Source organism: Triticum dicoccoides, chromosome 2A, assembly GCF_002162155.2.
Source record: "Triticum dicoccoides isolate Atlit2015 ecotype Zavitan chromosome 2A, WEW_v2.0, whole genome shotgun sequence".
Taxonomy (NCBI): Eukaryota; Viridiplantae; Streptophyta; class Magnoliopsida; order Poales; family Poaceae; genus Triticum; species Triticum dicoccoides.
The window spans coordinates 13,486,665-13,494,525 of NC_041382.1; positions in this window are offsets into that span (position 1 = coordinate 13,486,665).

Sequence of the window (7,861 nt, forward strand, 5' to 3'; positions counted from 1 at the left end):
AGGCGGCGGAGGCAGCTGACGGGGCTGAGTTGGATGAGGAGGAGTGGCCTGAAGCTATGACGGACTTGGAGGAGGAGTGGCCTGAAGTTGTGCCGGACTCGGAGGACGAGTGGACGTCTGACGCTGTGTCGGACTTGGAGGAGGAGTGGCCTGACACTTTTCCGGACTTGGAGGAGGAGGAGTGGCCTCACGCGTTGGTGGACTTGGAGGAGCGGGAGTCTGCTGACTCGGTGGCGGACTTGGACGAGGAGTCGGGTGACGCGGTGTCGGTGGCCTTCGAAAGACGATGCAATCCTTTCTCCATAGGATGACACGATGTATGGCCTCTCCCAATGTGTGCTCGTCGTCACCTCCAGGAATGTCAAGCTGTAGCCCCGAATATGGGTCCACCACCTCATCAACCAGGACACGAGCATAGCCCGCTGGAATCGGGTTGCAATGGAAGGTTGCCTCGGGGGGATTTGTAAAAGCAACGATGTCCTCCACCTTCATGGATATGTTTTTCATTTTGAAGTGTAGCTCGCAGTTAGTGTTCTCCATGATGTCATCCACGGGGTATCTATCCAGCATTGCGTCGCCCGGGGCGGAACCCATGCTGCTTCTCGGCATGGATGGGGCGGTGCTATCCAATGCTGGATCATCCGCTTGCCACTGCAGCTGCTGAGACCCCCTTTGCTGGCTAAGTGAGTCGATCTGCTCCTGCTGCTGCTGGAATTTGACTGCCAAGTCCGCGTCCTTTGATTCTAGGCCTTGAAGGCGTTCATAGTCCAGCTTCCTCTGCTCCTCCTCCATCTTCCTCTTCTTCTCCTCCGCAATCTTCCTTCTCGCACGGGCTCTGTAGTCGGTGTTCCAGTCTGAAAACCCCTCATACCACGGAATAGCGCCCTTGCCTCGTGTTCTTCCTGGGTGTTCAGGATTTCCCAGGGCACGCGTAAGCTCGTCGTTCTTTCTGTTGCGCTGGAACACCCCTGTTCGAGCCTCTTCTATTGCAACAATTAGCGCATCGTCGGCTCCGTTCAGACATGACTTCGTCGAAACTTTGCCTGTCTTCAGGTCCAACTCCCCCCCATGCGCATAGAACCAAGTCCTGCACCTGGGGGGCCAGCTCCTAGTAACCGGAGTGACACGTGCATCCTCCATCTCTTTCTCAAACTTATCCCACTTAGGCATTGCCACCGCGTAGCCACCTGGCCCCAGCTTATGGAACTTATCCTTTTTTTCGGCATTCTTCTTGTTTATTCTCGACCGTTCCTTAGCTAATTCCAAATCCTTGAATTTCACGAAATCATCCCAATGAGCACTTTGCTTCTCTAGTGTTCCCTCGAATACTGGAGTCTTCCTTCCTCCCTTGACGTACTTGTCCCATTCACGATTCTTGTGGTTCTTGAATGCAACCGCCATCTTCCTAAGAGCAGCGTCCTTGACTTTCTGCACATCTGCTTCTGTGAAATGATCTGGTTGGGTGAAATGTTCCATGAGAGTATCCCAAAGCAGACCTTTTTGTCTGTCGTCAACAAAAGTAAGATCTGGACGTGGCTTTGCTGGCTCTCTCCATTCTTGAAGGGAAATTGGGAGTAGGTCCTTCACAAGAACTCCGCACTAAAGAACGAACTTGTCCACAATCTTCTTAGGCGCTAATGGTTCGCCATTAGGTCTGATTGCCTCGATATTGTACTTTACGCCCTCCTTCAACTTTTTGTTCGGGCCTCGTTTCGTCCTGTTGCCTGAAGATTTGCTCGATCCGGATGGCTGAAAGAAGAAAGATCGATTCGTTAATATATCTTCAAGTCATTTAAAACATGTGATGATCACCAGATGTCTGCTTATATAAATATATATACCTCGCCGGTCTTTGTTGTTTCAAGATCAACATTTTCTTCATCATGTTCATAGTTCATGACTTCATCAATTCGGTCGTCGCGATCGAATATCATATCACCCTCCCCATTGTTGTTTAGATATTCGGAGTCGTCATAATCTTCTTCATTCTGATCATCATCTGGCCCGCGAGGATTGCGTATGACATTGAACAGGGCCTCTTCTCCCTCTCTGCCGGTATTGTCCGCCATAGATTTTGTTTAACTAATCCAAAAGAAATATAAAACAATTTAGTATTCAAATTACATCGTCTCGAATAATAGATATAATCTCGAATACATCGTCTCGAATAATAGATATAATCTCGAATACATGGTCTCGAATAATATATAATCTCGAATACATCGCCTCGAATATTATATATCGAATACATCACTGGCTAGGTAGCTAATAAAGATCGAATACTACAGAAGAATCTAGGACACTCGCGGTTCCAGCGGCGCGGGCGGTGGACACCCAAAGAGAAGGAACCCTCACAGGATCATAGCTGAAGTGAGATCCCTGAAGAAACTGCCAGGTATTGGAGAACCTGCCGCCCTCTAACGCAACCATGTAGCAATGGACGTGCTCGTTCTCCTCCCTGACACGGCTATGTACCACCTCCGGCGGGGCCGGCTCCCTCCGCACCGAAACTGGCCCACGCGAACGCCACCAAACGAGATCAGGGTCGACGACGGGACCTGGGGCCGGGTTCCTCATCAAGCGGCGCGCCCCTCCAGGAAGCACCTCCTAGTGCCAGCCCGGCGGAGCCCAGTCCCGGACATGGGTTAGCCGGACGTCGTCGCAGACGGGTCGACGGCGAGGATGCGGGCCGGGCATCGTCGAGAACAAATACTAGCTATATGCCCGCAAAAAGTAACATTTTTTAATGATTGGATTTTGATAACTAAAATTTCTAACATTTCAATATAACTAACATTCCTATAACACTTCTAACAATGCTATATAACTAATATTTCTATAACATTTCTAATATTTCTATAACTAAAAAACAGAAAAAAAATTATAACATTTCTATATATATAAATAACATTTGTATAACATTTCTAATATTTCTATAACTAAAAAAAGAAAAATTTCTAACTTTTTTATAACTATTTCTATAACTAAAAAACAGAAAAATTTCTAACAATTCTAACTTTTTTAAAACTATTTCTATAACTAAAAAACAAAAAAATTTCTAATAATTCTAACATTTCTATAACATTTCTAACAATGCTATATAACTAACTATTTCTATAACTAAAAAAGAAAAATTTCTAACATTTTTATAACTATTTCTATAACTAAAAAACTAAAAAAATGTATGTGTGTGTGTGCTCACCGGCGAGGCGAGAGGCGACGGGGGGCGGCGACGGGGACGGTGACGGGCGCGGCGACGACAGGGATGGCGACGACGGGGACAGGGACGGGGCGGCGATGACGGGGACGGGGACGTATGGGCCGGGGTGGCGACGACGGGGACGGGGCGGCGATGACGGGGACGGGCCGGGACGGGGCGGCGGTGACGACGGGGACGGGGACGACGGGACGGCGACGATGGGGACGGGGCGGCGACGGGGGCGACGACGAGGGATATGCACACGGGGGCGGCGGGCGATAGGGCAGAGGAGAAGAAGCAAATGAGAAACTGAAATTTTTGAAGTGTTTAGTTATATAGGATGGACCTTTAGTACCGGTTGGAGCCACCAACCGGTACTAAAGGCCTGTTTTGGCCAGGCCAAGCGGCGGGAAGCACACCCCCTTTAGTACCGGGTGGTGGCTCCAACCGGTACTAAAGGCCCCCCCTTTAGTACTGGTTGGTGCCACCACGCGGTACTAAAGGGGGTGCGCTGGCGCAGGTGCGGTGCGGCAAATTTTAGTCCCACCTCGCTAGCCGAGGGGCGTCCGCACTGGTTTATAACCCCCCGTGCGGTAGCTCTCTCGAGCTCCTCTCCAAAGCAGGCCTACTGGGCCTACATGTTTTGTGCTGCCCTGTGGGCCTACTAGGCCTTTGCGGGCCTGCATCCTGGCCCAACAACAGGTTGGGTTTCTAGGTGTATGGAGGCCACTCTGGCCCAGTAGGCGGGCTTTTTTATATATTTTTTTGCTTTATTTATTTTTGAGTTGTTTTTTTTGTGTATTTAGAGTTTCTTTTCGAATATTTTTGCTTTAGGTACAAAAAATTACAAACTTTCTCTTACGTAGTTTTCAAATTTGAATAGTTTAAATTTTGAATTATTTGAAATTAGTGTGAATCACTAGTTTGTGAATAACTTAACTTTAAAAATCAGTAAAGGCATGAAAGAATTTGTTTGCACATAAAATTTCTTCGCGTTTCAAATGCCAAAACACATAACTACCCTAACTATTACAGAGATTCCCTCCTGGGTGTGAAACACAGAAGAAAGTGATGATAGTGAAGCCGATCACATCCCAGATCTTTGGGTGTGAAACTTTTTCTTCGCGTGTGTCCCTTTGCGCCGTAACCATGGAAAATCTTCATCATTTAACGGGATCCTCGGGTCAATATTCACTGTGAATGGAGCAATTTCATCAAACTTTTCATAATCTTCTGACATGTCTGTCTTGTCATCCACTCCTACGATGTTTTTCTTCCCAGAAAGAACTATGTGCCGCTTTGGCTCATCGTACGATGCATTCGCTTCCTTATCTTTTCTTTTTCTTGGCTTGGTAGACATGTCCTTCACATAGAAAACTTGTGCCACATCATTGGCTAGGACGAATGGTTCATCTGCATACGCAAGATTGTTGAGATCCACTACTGTCATTCCGTACTGCGGGTCTTCCGTTACCCCGCCTCGTGTCATATTGACCCATTTGCACCGAAACAAAGGGACCTTCAAACCACGTCGATAGTCAAGTTCCCATATGTCCTATATATAACCATAATATGTTTCCTTTCCCGTCTTGGTTTCTGCAACAAAGCGGACACCACTGTTTTGGTTGGTGCTCTTCTTATCTTGGGCGATCGTGTAAAATGTATTACCATTTATCTCGTACCCTTTGAAAGTCATTATATTCGAAGATGGTAACTGGGACAGCAAATACAGATCATCTTCAATGGAGGTGTCATGCATGGTACGTGTCTGCAACCAGCTGGCGAAACTCCTGGTTTGTTCACATGTAGTCCAGTCATCAGACCGCTCCGGGTGTTTGGAGCGTAGCAAATTCTTGTGTTCATCCATATACGAAGCCACCAAGGCGGAATTCTGTAGAACTGTGTAGTGTGCTTCAGTGAGAGAATGTCCGTCCATACATATTATTTGTTCCCCTACTAGCGTGCCTTTTCCATCTAGTCTGCCCTTATGCCGCGATTCAGGAACACCAATCGGCTTAAGGTCAGGAATAAAGTCAATACAAAACTCAATGACCTCCTCATTTTCATGGCCCTTGGAGATGCTTCCTTCTGGCCTAGCACGGTTATGAACATATTTCTTTAAGACTCCCATGAACCTCTCAAAGGGGAACATATTGTGTAGAAATACAGGACCCAAAATGTTAATCTCTTTGCATAGGTGAACTAGGACGTATGTCATGATGTTGAAGAAGGATGGTGGGAACACCAACTCGAAACTGACAAGACATTGCACCAAATCATTCTCTAACCTTGGTATGATTTCTGGAATGATTACCTTCTGAGAGATTGCATTGAGAAATGCACATAGCTTCACAATGGCTAATCGAACGTTTTCCGGTAGAAGCCCCCTCAATGCAACCGAAAGCAGTTGCGTCATAATCACGTGGCAGTCATGAGACTTTAGGTTCTGGAACTTTTTCTCTGCCATGTTTATTATTCCCTTTATATTCGACGAGAAGCCAGATGGTACCTTAATACTAAGTAAGCATTCAAAGAAGATTTCCTTCTCTTCTTTGGTAAGAGCGTAGCTTGCATGACCCTGATGTATGCCGTCTTTTCCGTGCATACGTTGCTGGTCCTCCCGTGCCTCAGGTGTATCTTTTGTCTTCCCATACACGCCCAAGAAGCCAAGCAGGGTCACACAAAGATTCTTCGTCACGTGCATCACGTCGATTGCAGAGCGGACCTCTAGGTCTTTCCAATAGGGCAGGTCCCAAAATATAGATTTCTTCTTCCACATGGGTGCGCGTCCGTCAGCGTCATTCGGAACAGGTTGTCCACCAGGACCCTTTCCAAAGACCAACCTTCCAATCCTTGACCATATCATGTACATCAGCACCAGTACGGTGGCGAGGCTTCGTCCGGTGATCCGCCTCACCTTTGAAATGCTTGCCTTTCTTTCTTACGGGATGCCTGCTCGGAAGAAATTGACGATGTCCCAGGTACACATTCTTCTTACAATTAGCCAAATATATACCGTCAATATCATCCAAACAGTGCGTGCATGCGCGGTATCCCTTGTTTGTCTGTCCTGAAAGGTTACTGAGAGCAGGCCAATCATTGATGGTCACGAACAACAACGCCTTTAGGTCAAATTCTTCCCCCATGTGCTCATCCCATGCACGTACACCTGTTCCATTCCATAGTTGTAAGAGTTCTTCAACTAATGGCCTTAGGTACACATCAATGTCGTTGCCGGGTTGTTTAGGGCCTTGGATGAGCACTGGCATCATAATGAACTTCCGCTTCATTCACAACCAAGGAGGAAGGCTATACAAACATAGAGTCACAGGCCAGGTGCTATGGTTGCTGCTCTGCTCCCCAAAAGGATTAATGACATCTGCGCTTAGACCAAACCATACGTTCCTTGCGTTATCTGCAAACTCCTTCCCATACTTTCTTTCGATTTTTCTCCACTGCGACCCGTCAGCGGGTACTCTCAACTTTCCGTCTTTCTTACGGTCTTCTCTGTGCCATCGCATCGCCTTGGCATGCTCTTTGTTTTGGAACAAACGTTTCAACCGTGGTATTATAGGAGCATACCACATCACCTTGGCAGAATCTTCTTCCTGGGGCGCTCGCCCTCGACATCACCAGGGTTATCGCGGCTGATCTTATAGCGCAATGCACTGCATACCGGGCAAGCGTTCAAATCCTCGTACTCACCGCGGTAGAGGATGCAATCATTAGGGCATGCATGTATCTTCTGCACCTCTAACCCTAGAGGTCAGACAGCCTTCTTTGCTTCGTACATACTCTCGGGCAATTCGTTGTCCTTTGGAAGCATATCCTTTATCATTACCAGCAACTTTCCAAATCCCTTGTCAGATACACCATTCTCTGCCTTCCATTGCAGCAATTCCAGTGTGGTGCCTAGCTTTTTCTTGTCACCTACGCAATTCGGGTACAACAATTTTTTGTGATCCTCTAACATGCGCTGCAACTTCTTCTTCTCTAAATTACTTGTGCAGTTTCTCTTTGCATCGGCAATGGCCCGACCTAGATCATCAACGGGCTCATCCGATGCCTCTTCTTCAGCTTCTTCCCACATTGCCGGCTCAGCTTCTTCCCGCATTACCGGCTCAGCTTCTTTCCTCATTGTTGTATCATCGTATTCAGGGAACCCATGGCTAGGATAGCTGTCTTCGTCCTTTTCTTCTTCTTCATTTTCTTCCATCATAACCCCTGTTTCTCCATGCTTGGTCCAAACATTATAGTGGGGCATGAAACCGGACTCAAACAGGTGGACGTGAATGGTTCTTGACGTAGAGTAATTGTGAGCATTCTTACAGCTAGCACATGGACAAGGCATAAAACCATCAGCTCGCTTGTTTGCCTCAGCCGCAAGTAGAAAAGTACGCACGCCATTAATGAACTCGGGAGAGCATCGGTCATCGTACATCCATTGCCGGCTCATCTTCAATACACAGCACCGAAAACATCAAATTAATACAATACATAAAGTTCATACTTAAAGATCATACAACACTTAAATGCAACAAACAAATAACTCTCTAGCTAAAGAATTTAAATGCAACAACAAATGCAATCAAGATCGCAACTAAGGTAACAATTGATTCAACAGCATAATGATACCAAGCCTCACTATGAATGGCATATTTT